Source organism: Canis lupus, chromosome 29, assembly GCF_003254725.2.
Source record: "Canis lupus dingo isolate Sandy chromosome 29, ASM325472v2, whole genome shotgun sequence".
NCBI classification, from domain to species: Eukaryota; Metazoa; Chordata; class Mammalia; order Carnivora; family Canidae; genus Canis; species Canis lupus.
This window is the reverse complement of record NC_064271.1, coordinates 36,147,310-36,158,797: the sequence shown is the minus strand read 5'-3', so window position 1 is coordinate 36,158,797 and position 11,488 is coordinate 36,147,310.

The following is an 11,488-nucleotide window of genomic DNA, read 5'->3' as shown; positions in this document are numbered from 1 at the left end:
TGAGAAACACTGTTCTAGAGAAAAGGTGTTTGAAGCCACCACTTCTGAAAATAAAAGATCATCTTATGACTCCTCTTTTGGCAAGACCCTTCTTGTAATAAAAGCCACTGAAGTATCTGTTGCTGTGGAATAAATAATGCCAGAACTTTAGTGGCTGAACACAAAACACATCTTCCTTGATCACAATTTGGTAGGTTAACAGCTTGGACTGGATTCAGCTTTTCTGCTGACCTTGCTGAGGGATATTCATTACATTTATATTAAGCTGGCAGATAGGCTGAAAGAAGATAGTCTAGGAAGCCTCAGCTGGGATGCTTTGTCTGTGTTCCATGCATCTCATCATCCCATCCCATCTCATCTCATCTCATCTCATAGTAAGCTAGTCTGGACTTATTCACACAGTGGTTTCAAGGTAGAAAGAAAGGATCAGAAGCTGCGCACAAGCACTTTTCAAGCCTCTGCTTGCATCATGCTTGCTAATATCCTATTGGCCAAAGCAAGTCACATGGCTAAGCTTGCTGTTACAGTGGAAGGGTATTACACTAAGGCATGGACACAGGGAAGTGTGCCTCGCTGAGATGATTGCTGTAGAAATTTACAGCAATATATCAAAAGGATTCCTTTTTATATAGACCACTAACAATGTTTAACCAATTTCTTATTAGGTTAAGATCCAATTTATAGCAATGGCTGACAGTATTTAAAAACAAATGTTTTCTTAAAATAATTGAGGAAAATTAAATATTATGCTCCTAGCTGCTTAGGTTTCAAATAGACACAGTATGGAGATGGAAAAAAAATATGACATAGACCAGGAAACTCTTCTGCTTCAGAGTTTGCATATGGATTAAAGAAGTAGGAGGTAGATCATCCCAACTTCAGATCCTCCTCAATAGCAGCTCTTAGGATTGCAAGGAGCCTGCAAGAGGCACCTATCCCTGGGTCAGACAATATTAAACACCAAAGGCCAAAGAAGTGGTTTATGGCACTCTGTGAATACAGCTGGCCAAGGTGGGTATCTGGGTAGAGAAGTAGTAAGAGGAAATAAGAAGCATGTGACATAGGCTTTTAAGGATGTTTGAGCTGATAGTATATTTGTTTGTAGGAATCAGGGAAATAAAAGCTTTATCTTAGTCTGTTAAAAACATCTTAGAGTTTTTCAAATGAAAAATCTACTAAGCAAAATCAAGTGATAAAGGGAATATGGAGTAACATAGGGGAAATTTAAGTCATATTAACCACTGTAAGAAAGCATTGGAATTTTCTTCCATATGTGTTGATCTAGAAAGTGATTAATGCAAATCTGATCCTTCATTTAGTAAACCAACTGATACTTATTTCATAAGTACCTCTCTATGCAAAGCACTGATTATGTTGAATATGATATTCAAATGTACACTATATTACCCGAAAGGCAAAACATCTTAATTCTTGCTTTTTAAATTATTTCTCCTAATAGGGAAAGAGAATACATTAGAAATTGGTACAAATGATTCATTTAATTTTGGCTCTGAATTTTCTATTTTGCATTTTACCTTTCTGTTCTTTTGGCTAATTTGAAGCCCAGAGTCACAGTATTGTAAATCACCATTTGTGGTCCAAGGTTAACAATACTTGTAAGAGAAAGAAAGCTCTTTGTTTCCATCAAACCTAAGTGTTTAGTCAGGTATCTAAACACTAAAACTGTATATTCTAAAAGGCTATATTTTTTAACCTTCCCTATATCCCATTTCACAAGTCTTTATTCAAAGTATTTTGTACAAAAAAAAGTACTTTGTACAAAATGAAAAAAAAATTGGCCAATAGACTAATTTATTTGATCTGTATAGACAGCTGGACAAGATCTGATTTATATTTTAACTATTTCTCTTAAGATCCTCACTTTAGCTAATATTATAGCCACAGTTTATTGAAAAGTTATGTCATGGGAGCCTTTGCTTAGGTTTATGTAATATTTCATTTAATCTAACACATAAAACAGTATTTCATCCATCTCACAGATGGAGAAATGGAAAAATGCAAATGTAGAGGATCTACTAGTGAGTTGTCTCTGCTACTAACTGATGGAGCTGGGATCCAAGCCCAGGACTGTCTGGTTCTTAAGTCCACACTCATTCTACCCTGTTGCTGCTTCTCCTTTTCCATAAGGAACTTTATAGAGACCAAATGATTGAATTTAAAGACACATTTTCAATAAGTCAGGGATGATTTAGGTATTGATCTGGGCATTCATGGCACAAGAACTTGGAAGGCTTCCTTGTTCCTGAACCTTTGGTCTCCCGTAACAGCCTTGAACAGGTTGTTTGAAGAATGTTACATGGGAAAAAAAAAAAGCTTCTACCTTATTTTGGGGTCTCTGTAATAGTAGCTAAGCTCAATTCTAAATAATAAGGAGGGTAAATATCTAAAAGACAAAGCTGCCATTTTGAGGATCCACTTTGGATAACTCTCCTTTCTATCCCTGTTCTCATATACTGTTCTTTACATTGTAGGGGTTCAGTATTTTCTTCAAATATTTGAGCATATTTTTAAATGTTCATTTCTATTTTTGTTAAAGTCATACATGTACATAGGTTTACCTATCAAATAATACTGTAAGGCGCATCATGAAAACAGCTGTCCTCTGTCTCCATCTTCTCCCTCACCTGCTCTCATTTCCCAAAGGCAAACCCTTCTAACCTTTTCTAACCTTTTCAGCTGTTTTTCTCTGGATTATATCTCTATGTTTCTAAATAATATGTTTACACTTTGTCTTTTGATTTTTTTCAGTTTTTGATTAATATCCATGGACTTCCAGCTTTGGAAAATAAAAGTTCTTTTATTTATTTTAATTTTTTTTTGTAGTTTCAAGTTTTTATTGAAATTCCACTTAGTTAATATATAGTGTGTTATTAGTTTCAGGTGTAGAGTTTAGTGATTCATCACTTACATATGACACCCAGTGCTCTTCTTGGCAAGTGCCCTCCTTAATACCCAAAACAGATTTAGTCCATTCCTTTTCCCCCACCTCCCCTCCAGCTGTAGTGAGCTTTTCCCATTCCCTTTTCTATCTCCTAGCAGGTTCTAGATAAGGACTGCTTCATCCCAGGGCCTAGAAAAAGGAAACCTGGAGGACACTGGTATTCAACTGAAGCTGAAAAGAACAGAGTAGGAAATAAACCCTTATTGTCCTAAGCATTTAGGATTTGGCGGTTATTTTTTTTTTTTACCTCAGCATAATTTAGCATAAGTTGATTAAGTGGTTTCTATGCAGAAGCCAAACAACCCAGCAAACAAAAGCAGCACTAATGCCAGGGCAGACAAACAGTTGCACAAGAAATGAAATGAACAGTCATACATTATACGGCTTAAATATGAACAATTCATTCATTCACTCAACAAATATGTCATTAGCATCTATTATGTGCCAGGCATTGTTTTAGGCCCTGGAAATAGAACAATGGATGAAATAGACAATATTGTTGTCTTCATGGAAATTATAACCGTGTGTGCATACAATGAACAAGCATCAAGTAAATATATCATCAGCCAGAGAAAAACGAAGGAGAAAGAGGAGCACCATGGGGTGCATCTTACATAGGACATAACATTTGCACTGAGACTAGAAAGAAGTGAGGGATTGAGCCACGTGAGATCTGAAATAAGAGTCTTCCAGGAAAGGAATAAGTCTAAGGACTCAATGCAGAGCACATTTACCATTTTTTGAGAAATGGCATGCAGGCCAGTGGGGTTGGGAGAGAATGTGAGAAATGACAAGATTAGACAGGTAGGTGGGGCCAGTTCTTTACCTGGGATCTTTACCCGAGAATATTTCAACAGCTTTGGATTTTACTTTAAATGGATGGCAAGCCATTGGTTGTTGAGCAGAGGACTGCTAGGATCTGATTTAAGAGTTTTAAAGTTCATTCCGACAGCTGTGTGGATAATGGTCGGTAGGTGGACAAGGGCAGAAGCAGGGAGACTATTTAGTAGGCTGTTGCAATAATTTAGCAAGAGATGAGGCTGTCTTGGGCCCAGGGGATAGCCATGGCAATGATGACAAGTAGATAGATTTTTAAAAAAGATTTTATTTATTTATAACAGAGAGAGAGAGAGAGAGAGAGAGAGGCAGAGACCCAGGCAGAGGGAGAAGCAGGCTCCATGCAGGGAACCCAACGCGGGACTTGATTCCGGGTCTCCAGGATCACACCCTGGGCCGAAGGTGGCGCTAAACCGCTGGGCCACCAGAGCTGCCCAAGTAGATAGATTTTTGAATGTATATGGAATGAACAGTGTTATTGTGACTATAGAAATATTTAATAAAATAATGTAAATACTGGGTGTTGAATTAAACCAAAACGTAAATACTCTATCTATTTCTAGTATCTAAGGTTGTGCATCTGAGGCCATTCTGATACCAATATGGGGAATGCTGTTCTCTCATCCCGGTCCTACAAACTTTTAGGAATTTTCTTTATCCTTGCCATTTGGAAATGCCATGATAATGTATTATAACCATCAGTTTCCTTCAGGAGTTGGAATCAAATATTCTGTATTTTCTAGACGTTTCAAGTAGGAATTGGCTTAATACGGTGAGTTACAACTTTGCACAGCCAGGGAGTGAATGAAGATGAGGAAGTGCAGATCTCACAAAAGGGCCCCAGCAGCTATTGGTCTCAGCTTCTGGTAGCACCAGAGAGGGTGGTTCTCAAGAGGAGTCCCAAACGGTGGGAGAAACTCCACACCCACCAATATCCAATTGCTTCTCCATGGCTGGTGCTCATGAATAATGGCTTTTCCTTCTCTTCACCTTCCAAAGGTTTTGTGAGTGCTTCTCGTTGGTAAAATGAAACAGAAATCCTGAATAAGGAAGCATGGGAAATAGTTTCCAGGTTTTATGCTGGAGAGAAACTTAGAAGATAAAGATGATCCTTTATCTTTTTATATGCCTTTATACTCCAAGGCATACAAAGCTACCTTGGAGTAGGTCTTTACTCTTCTGACGTGTGGTGGGCTTCTCCAGTCTGAAAACTTCTGCCTTAGGAAATTCTGTTGAATTCCTTTATCTCATGACTTCTTGGTTTCTTTGCTCTTGGATATCTCTTTCAGAAATTCCTGTTTATCAAATGTTGAAAGGAAAAATGCTTCATTTTTTAAGCCTGCTCTCCTCTTTTCCATCTCTTTGTCATACATTTTCCAAGATATTTAAGTATATTTTCCAATACTCCATTGAGTTTTCAAATTTTCTGGACATATGACCATATATCTATATTTTATATACATATAGTTTCGAAGAGCAATTTATGTTATTAGACTATTCATTTTTAAAAAAAATGACATTTAATTTTTGTGTCATGAACAAAATAGATTTAAACATATTTAAGTATATTATTGATAGCTTTTTAAAAAATTTTGCTTCAGTTCCATGGGTTATCTCTGTTTTTCCTTTGTGGCTGTCCCTGGCATTACTCCTTAATAATTGCACATCTCTACTTTATAGGCATGTGGTAATATTTTGCTTTTAGACCATTAATTGTTGAATCAGCCCATATAACTTGCTCAAGTCAATAGTAGTGAGCTGAAGGGACATGTGTCAGGTCAGATCATTTAACTCTTCATCCCAGGCCCTCTAGAATTTTCCTCTCTCAGTTTCTGGTATGGTGATTGGCCAGGTTTGAGAAGGTGGCTGCTCTATATAGTTGGGTCGCTCAGTAACTATAAGGTGCAAATCTGCCCCGGGCAGCCTGTTGTGAGCATGTGGTAGGAGGTTATTTTATATCATTGCGATCTTGAGGTTGACTATTTTGTAGCATAAACTCACCTATCCTCACTAATTGGGATTTGTTTTGTTTAGTTACTGTCTTCCAGCTTACAGAATTTGTCAGCTCCTTGGCCATCCTTTCATAATTCCGAGTGAGGTCCTGAAAAGGTAACATTTACTTAGTGGATGATAGCAGGCTTTCAACTGGGATAATTGTGCAGAGGTCTGCATATGAATGCCATGGGGTGGAGACATGCAGGTGTCACAGGAGGAATTCTCCAATATCCTACCTGGTGGTCATGGGCAGGAAGAGGTATAAACCTGGATTCCAGCTTCCTGAAGACCAGGGAGGGGAGGGAATTGGGAATCTCATTCCAGCATCAGCAATTTCTCCTTAACCTTGTTTTCCTGCTGGTCTTTTATCTATTCCCTCTGATCTGAATCATTCATGTATCACCAATTCTGGAGTCTTTCTTGTTTAGTTTTTCCAGAGACTAAACCTCCTCTCTTCCACTGGGCTTGGCAAGGGTTTGTTGTCTGAGTACACAAACAAGGAACAGAATATTGAATTTGTTGATATATAGACTTTCAATCCCTCCTATTTTGTGAGTTCCACCCTTTATCCTAAACTTGTCCAAAATTATCTGGCACCTCAAAATCCAGGTACCCTTTCCTGCAGAAAATTTCAATTTTCCACCTTTCAAAACATTATCCACAACTCTTGTTTGTGGTTATTTCTCTTCTGTTCTCATTATCTTTGTGGATTTATGCCGTTTATACTCAGTTCCTACCATAGTAGTGTTTTTGAAGAAGAAATGGAGGTAATTGTATTCCATCTTACATTTGTAACCAGATACCCCTAAAACATGTTAAACATGGCTGTTTTAGTCCATTTGAGCTACAATAACAAAATACCACAGTCTGGGTAGCTTATAAACAGCAAAAATGTATTGCTTACAGTTCTGGAGGCTGGAAATCCAAGATCAGGGTACCAGCTGTGGTTGGGTGAGGACCCTCTTCTGGGTCACAGACTTCCTGTTTCCTCACATGGTGGAGAGGAGCAAGGGAGCTCTCTGGAACCTCTGCTAAATGGCATGAATCTCATTCTGGGCTTTACACTCATGACATAAATGCCTTCCAAAGTCCCTGTCTACTAATACCATCACTTTGTGGGTTAGGATTTCAACATACGAATTTTGAGGAGACACAAACAATGTAAAGCTTTCACCAGTCTTCTAAAAAAAATCAGATCCTAATTGTAATTAATGCTGTTTGTCCTCCAGTCACCATGGCCAGATTATTAGACTATGCAGCAGAAGGAAAAAAGAAGCAAAAATGTTTTGTTGGATGACATTCTATGCCAGGCACTTTGTTATGTACTTCATTTTATATTGAAATATAATTGACATACCCTAAATTTTATCGCTTTAAAATATAAAATTTAATGGTTTCTAGTATGTTCACAAAGTTGTGCAACCTGCTATGTACTTTTTCATTTTATTAATCGTATCCATCTCAGTAATAGCTATCATTAACATCATCTATATGGTAAGCACACTGAACCAGGCCCCTCGAGACTAGTAGGTTGCCCAAAGCCTCACATGTATTTTAAGAAAAGGTTCATATGACTGCAAAGTCCAAGCTTTCCCATTGCATCTTGCCACTCAAGAAATGGTGATTTTTTTTGTGTGTGTTCTTGATCATAACTGTGAACCCTGGGACATTTTTCTTTTTTAAGATTTTATCATTTTGAGAGCGAGAGCATGAGTGAGCATGTGAGTGAGGGAAGGAGCAGAAGAGGGGAGGAGGAGGAGGAAATCCAAGCAGAACCCATGCTGAGCACAGAGGCTGATGTGGATCTCGAACCCAGGACCCTGAGATCATGACCTGAGCCAAAATCAAAAGTCGGACGCTGGAGCACCTGGGTGGCCCAGTGGTTGAGCATCTGCCTTTGATTTAGATTATGATCCCGGGGTCCTGGGATCAAAGCCCACATCGGGCCCTCCGCATGGAGACTGCTTTTCCCTCTGCCTCTTTCTGTGTGTCTCTCATGAATAAATAAATAAAATCTTAAAAAAAAAAAGTTGGATGCTTAACTGACAACCACTCAGGCTCCCCCTAATTCTGAGAAATTGCAGTGTTAGACTCCCTGTATTCAGTTTTGTCATTCACATAGTGGAGAAGATCACAACGACCATCACACTTTTACATTTATATTGAACTCTTTCTCTGAGCTCCTGCACATATATTACCTAACATGATTTAAATGTTTATGGTGGGAATTTAATATGCAATACCAACCAAAAGTGTAATGAAATTCCTATCTCCATAAATTAAATAAAATTTAACATAGCTTAATTAAATGTTAGAAGCTTAATCCAAAATTATGTTTTCATCCCTAATCCTGATGGCTCATAGGTCAGAGACCTTGTGCTATTTTGAGAAATTCGTCTAAAACCAGGCTAAGAGTAAAGAACTCTGATTCTGCTAGAAAAGCCTGGAATGTGGCCGAATGATGTCAGAATATAATACTCAGTGTAATCTTTTCTTTGATGGTAAATTTTTACACATTTGACAGATAATCCCCCGATATTGTCCTCTAAGAGATTTATTTCAAAACTCCATGTTCATTCATTAATACGTGTCGTTGAGAAAGGAGCACATAATCCCAATGCTCATGTGAAATGTGCCGCTATTCTCTGCACATATTGCAGCCATGGTAACAGGAATGAGAGGCAGTAATGTTGTATTTCACGTACTTGACCTATGGCCCTCTTTCTGTTTGGATGGGCGCTTGTGCTATTGATATAAAAATTGTCTACTGGAAGGAATGAGAAACACTCCCATCCCCTTGCACCACAAAATAAATGACTAGAGTAAATATTGCTAATGAAAACAGATTTTTTACTGCTTTAAGGAAGCTCACAATAGGAAATCAAAATGATCAATGTAAAGCAGTGGCTATCAAATGTGATCTTCAAAGCAGTGGTATTGGGATCACCTGGGAACTTGATACAAATGGAAATTCGTGGCTGGACTCCTGACCTACTGGATCAGTAACTGTGGGGGTGGGAGTCTAGCGCTCTAATTTGATAAGGCTTCCACCATGCTGATGAGAATGCCTGGTAACGTTTGAGACTTGTACTATTATCACAAACAAAAAAATAACAATCATGCAGAGATCATGATACATTCAAATTATTTTTGAGCACTATTCTATAGTACAATCATGAGATAACTGAGCCTGAATGGAATTCAAGGACACATTTGGTCCCAGCCTTTCCATGAAGTCAGGTGGTATCGAAACAAAAGAGAACATTTCCATTCTCTTACTGAGGTACAGGGATGGAGAGTCCTCTGCTGCTCTCATTTCTCCTTTGTAATACTAGGTGTTGTGAAGATTAAAAAAATGGTAGGATCCAATTGTAGCTCAAAGAATGGTATGCATGAAATAAAAATCAGAGGGAAAATAACAAAGGTGCTAATTATGAACTGTGTTTTATGATATGAGAATCAGTAACTTCCCCCTCATGTCTGACTATAATCTTTATTCTTTTTTTTTTCTATAATCTTTATTCTCTGCAAGAACAGTTAGTAGCCTCATTTTGGAAATGCTCTAAACGGATATAGATTGGTTATCCTTATTTTAATGATTGGCAAAGTGAAATACTGGTGCCCCCAAACTAAGTTTTCTGAGAGCTAATATAAACTGCACATCACATTAGACTTATTTAACGTATTCAGTTAAAACGTAAACTATATTCTTTGCTACATCTTTGGAAAATAGAGAAAAGTAAATGGAAAATAAGTTACTGGTAAAGCCCCTGAGTTACCCAGAATTAACACTTCCCCCATAGCCTTCTGGTCTTTTATCTATGCATTGTGATAAAATTGAGATTCTATGGTACCTGTAATTTTGTACTTTTGGTTTAAGTAACCCAGCTTATATATCACAAATACTTTGTGTCATTTAGAAATCTTCATAATCATTGTTTAATGTAATTACCTAATATACTAACATAGATATATCACAATTTATCTGTCTTTATAACTTGGGGAATTAGAACTATTTCCAATATTTTTTTTGCTATTAAACATAACTCTTTAATAAACATCTTTGCACATAAGGCTATGTCTAAACTTCTGATCATTTCCACAGAGTATTTTCTCAAAGCTGGAATAATTAGGCCCCAGACCATGAATATTTTAAAGCACTTGATACTTTTTGGCAGTTTTCCCCCAACGATGTTGTATTAATTTCTCTATCCATCAGCAGTCCCCGACATCTGTCTCGTTTCACCTTCACCAGTAAGGTTTTCATTTTGTTTTAGTTATAAGTAAACTATGTTATTATTTCTTATATTAATTTGCCTTTATTTCATTTACTAATTAAGTAGAACATATATTCATATTCATTCACTATTTGTATTTGCTCTTTTAAGAATTCTTTGCTCTTACTCTATTCTGTTAGGATCTGAGTGCTATTCTTATTGATTTTATGAACTTTTCCAAGGATTTTTTTCTCTATTAAGAGTATTGAGATTTGAATCTACATTAAATAACACATTAAACAATAAAAAATGGGAGCAGTCAAACAGAAGCCTGGGAAAAATTCAATATAAAGTCTTGTTTATGATTAGCGTCTTCTCCAATGGACAATCCACTCGGCCTTCTGTGCTCAACTTGAAACAGCTAGTCACCCTCAAGACCCCATCTCCTGCAACCTCTTACAATTCTCCTGAATCTACCAACTTTGCTTCTCTCTTGTCTAAGCCATCATCAACTATCACCTGGATTATTGCAAACTTCTCCTGATCCCTGGAATTATATCTGGCTCCAATTTTTTTTCTTAAATCTGGCACCAATTTTTGGAAGTCTGATTATATTCCCACCTCTGCCCCTGGCCTGTCCCTCAGCCTTAAAACCTTGAGGTAGACTCAGTACCTACCTACCGGTTGACTTGGTGTCTACCTACTGTCTTTAGCACATGGCTTGTGTCTCTCTTCTTAAGCTTCCTGCAGTACTAGATTTTCCCCCTCCTTTCTGCTCCATCTACACAGTTTGAGCTTGAATTTTTTCAGTTCCTGTAAGTCACCATGCTTCTTTGATTGCAGGATTTTTGCCCATGTTCCTCTTCCAGGAACATTTATTCATCCCTCCTCTCCTACCACACCCTTCCCCTAGCTAACTTGTGGTCTTTCACAGCTTTGAGGTCTCAGCTCAAATTTTTTATTACATTCCCCCCCCACCCCCTGCCCCCCATAGTTCTCTACCCCCAACCATCTAGGTTAGGTTGCTTTGATATGTGTGTTCAGATACCTGTGATCCACTCCATTGTAGGACTTTACATATTGTAATTATACATTGATTGCTATGAATTTGATTAATGCCTGCCTTCCTCACTACAGGGGCCAACTTTTTGTCTTCCTAACAAGAGGTAGTTTTGCAGCTTGGAGCTAGGTGTCAACTGAAGTTAGACTCCTATCTTCCCAAAGACTGGGAGACAGGTTTGCCATCTTCCTTGATAATTACAGATCAAAGGGATGGCTCCTTGAGAAAGACGTTCCTGTCTTGCAAAACTGACTAGAGGGTTTTAAAAGATTTACATCTCAAAGGGACAGAGAAAGAATTCACAAATCTTCTACCATAAATACTGGAAGAAAAGAGAGGTCAGAGGCATTGTCAAGAAGTCTAAATTTGGAGTGGCTGAGCGGAACATTGTGGCTGTCCAGTACCACATGCAAGTTC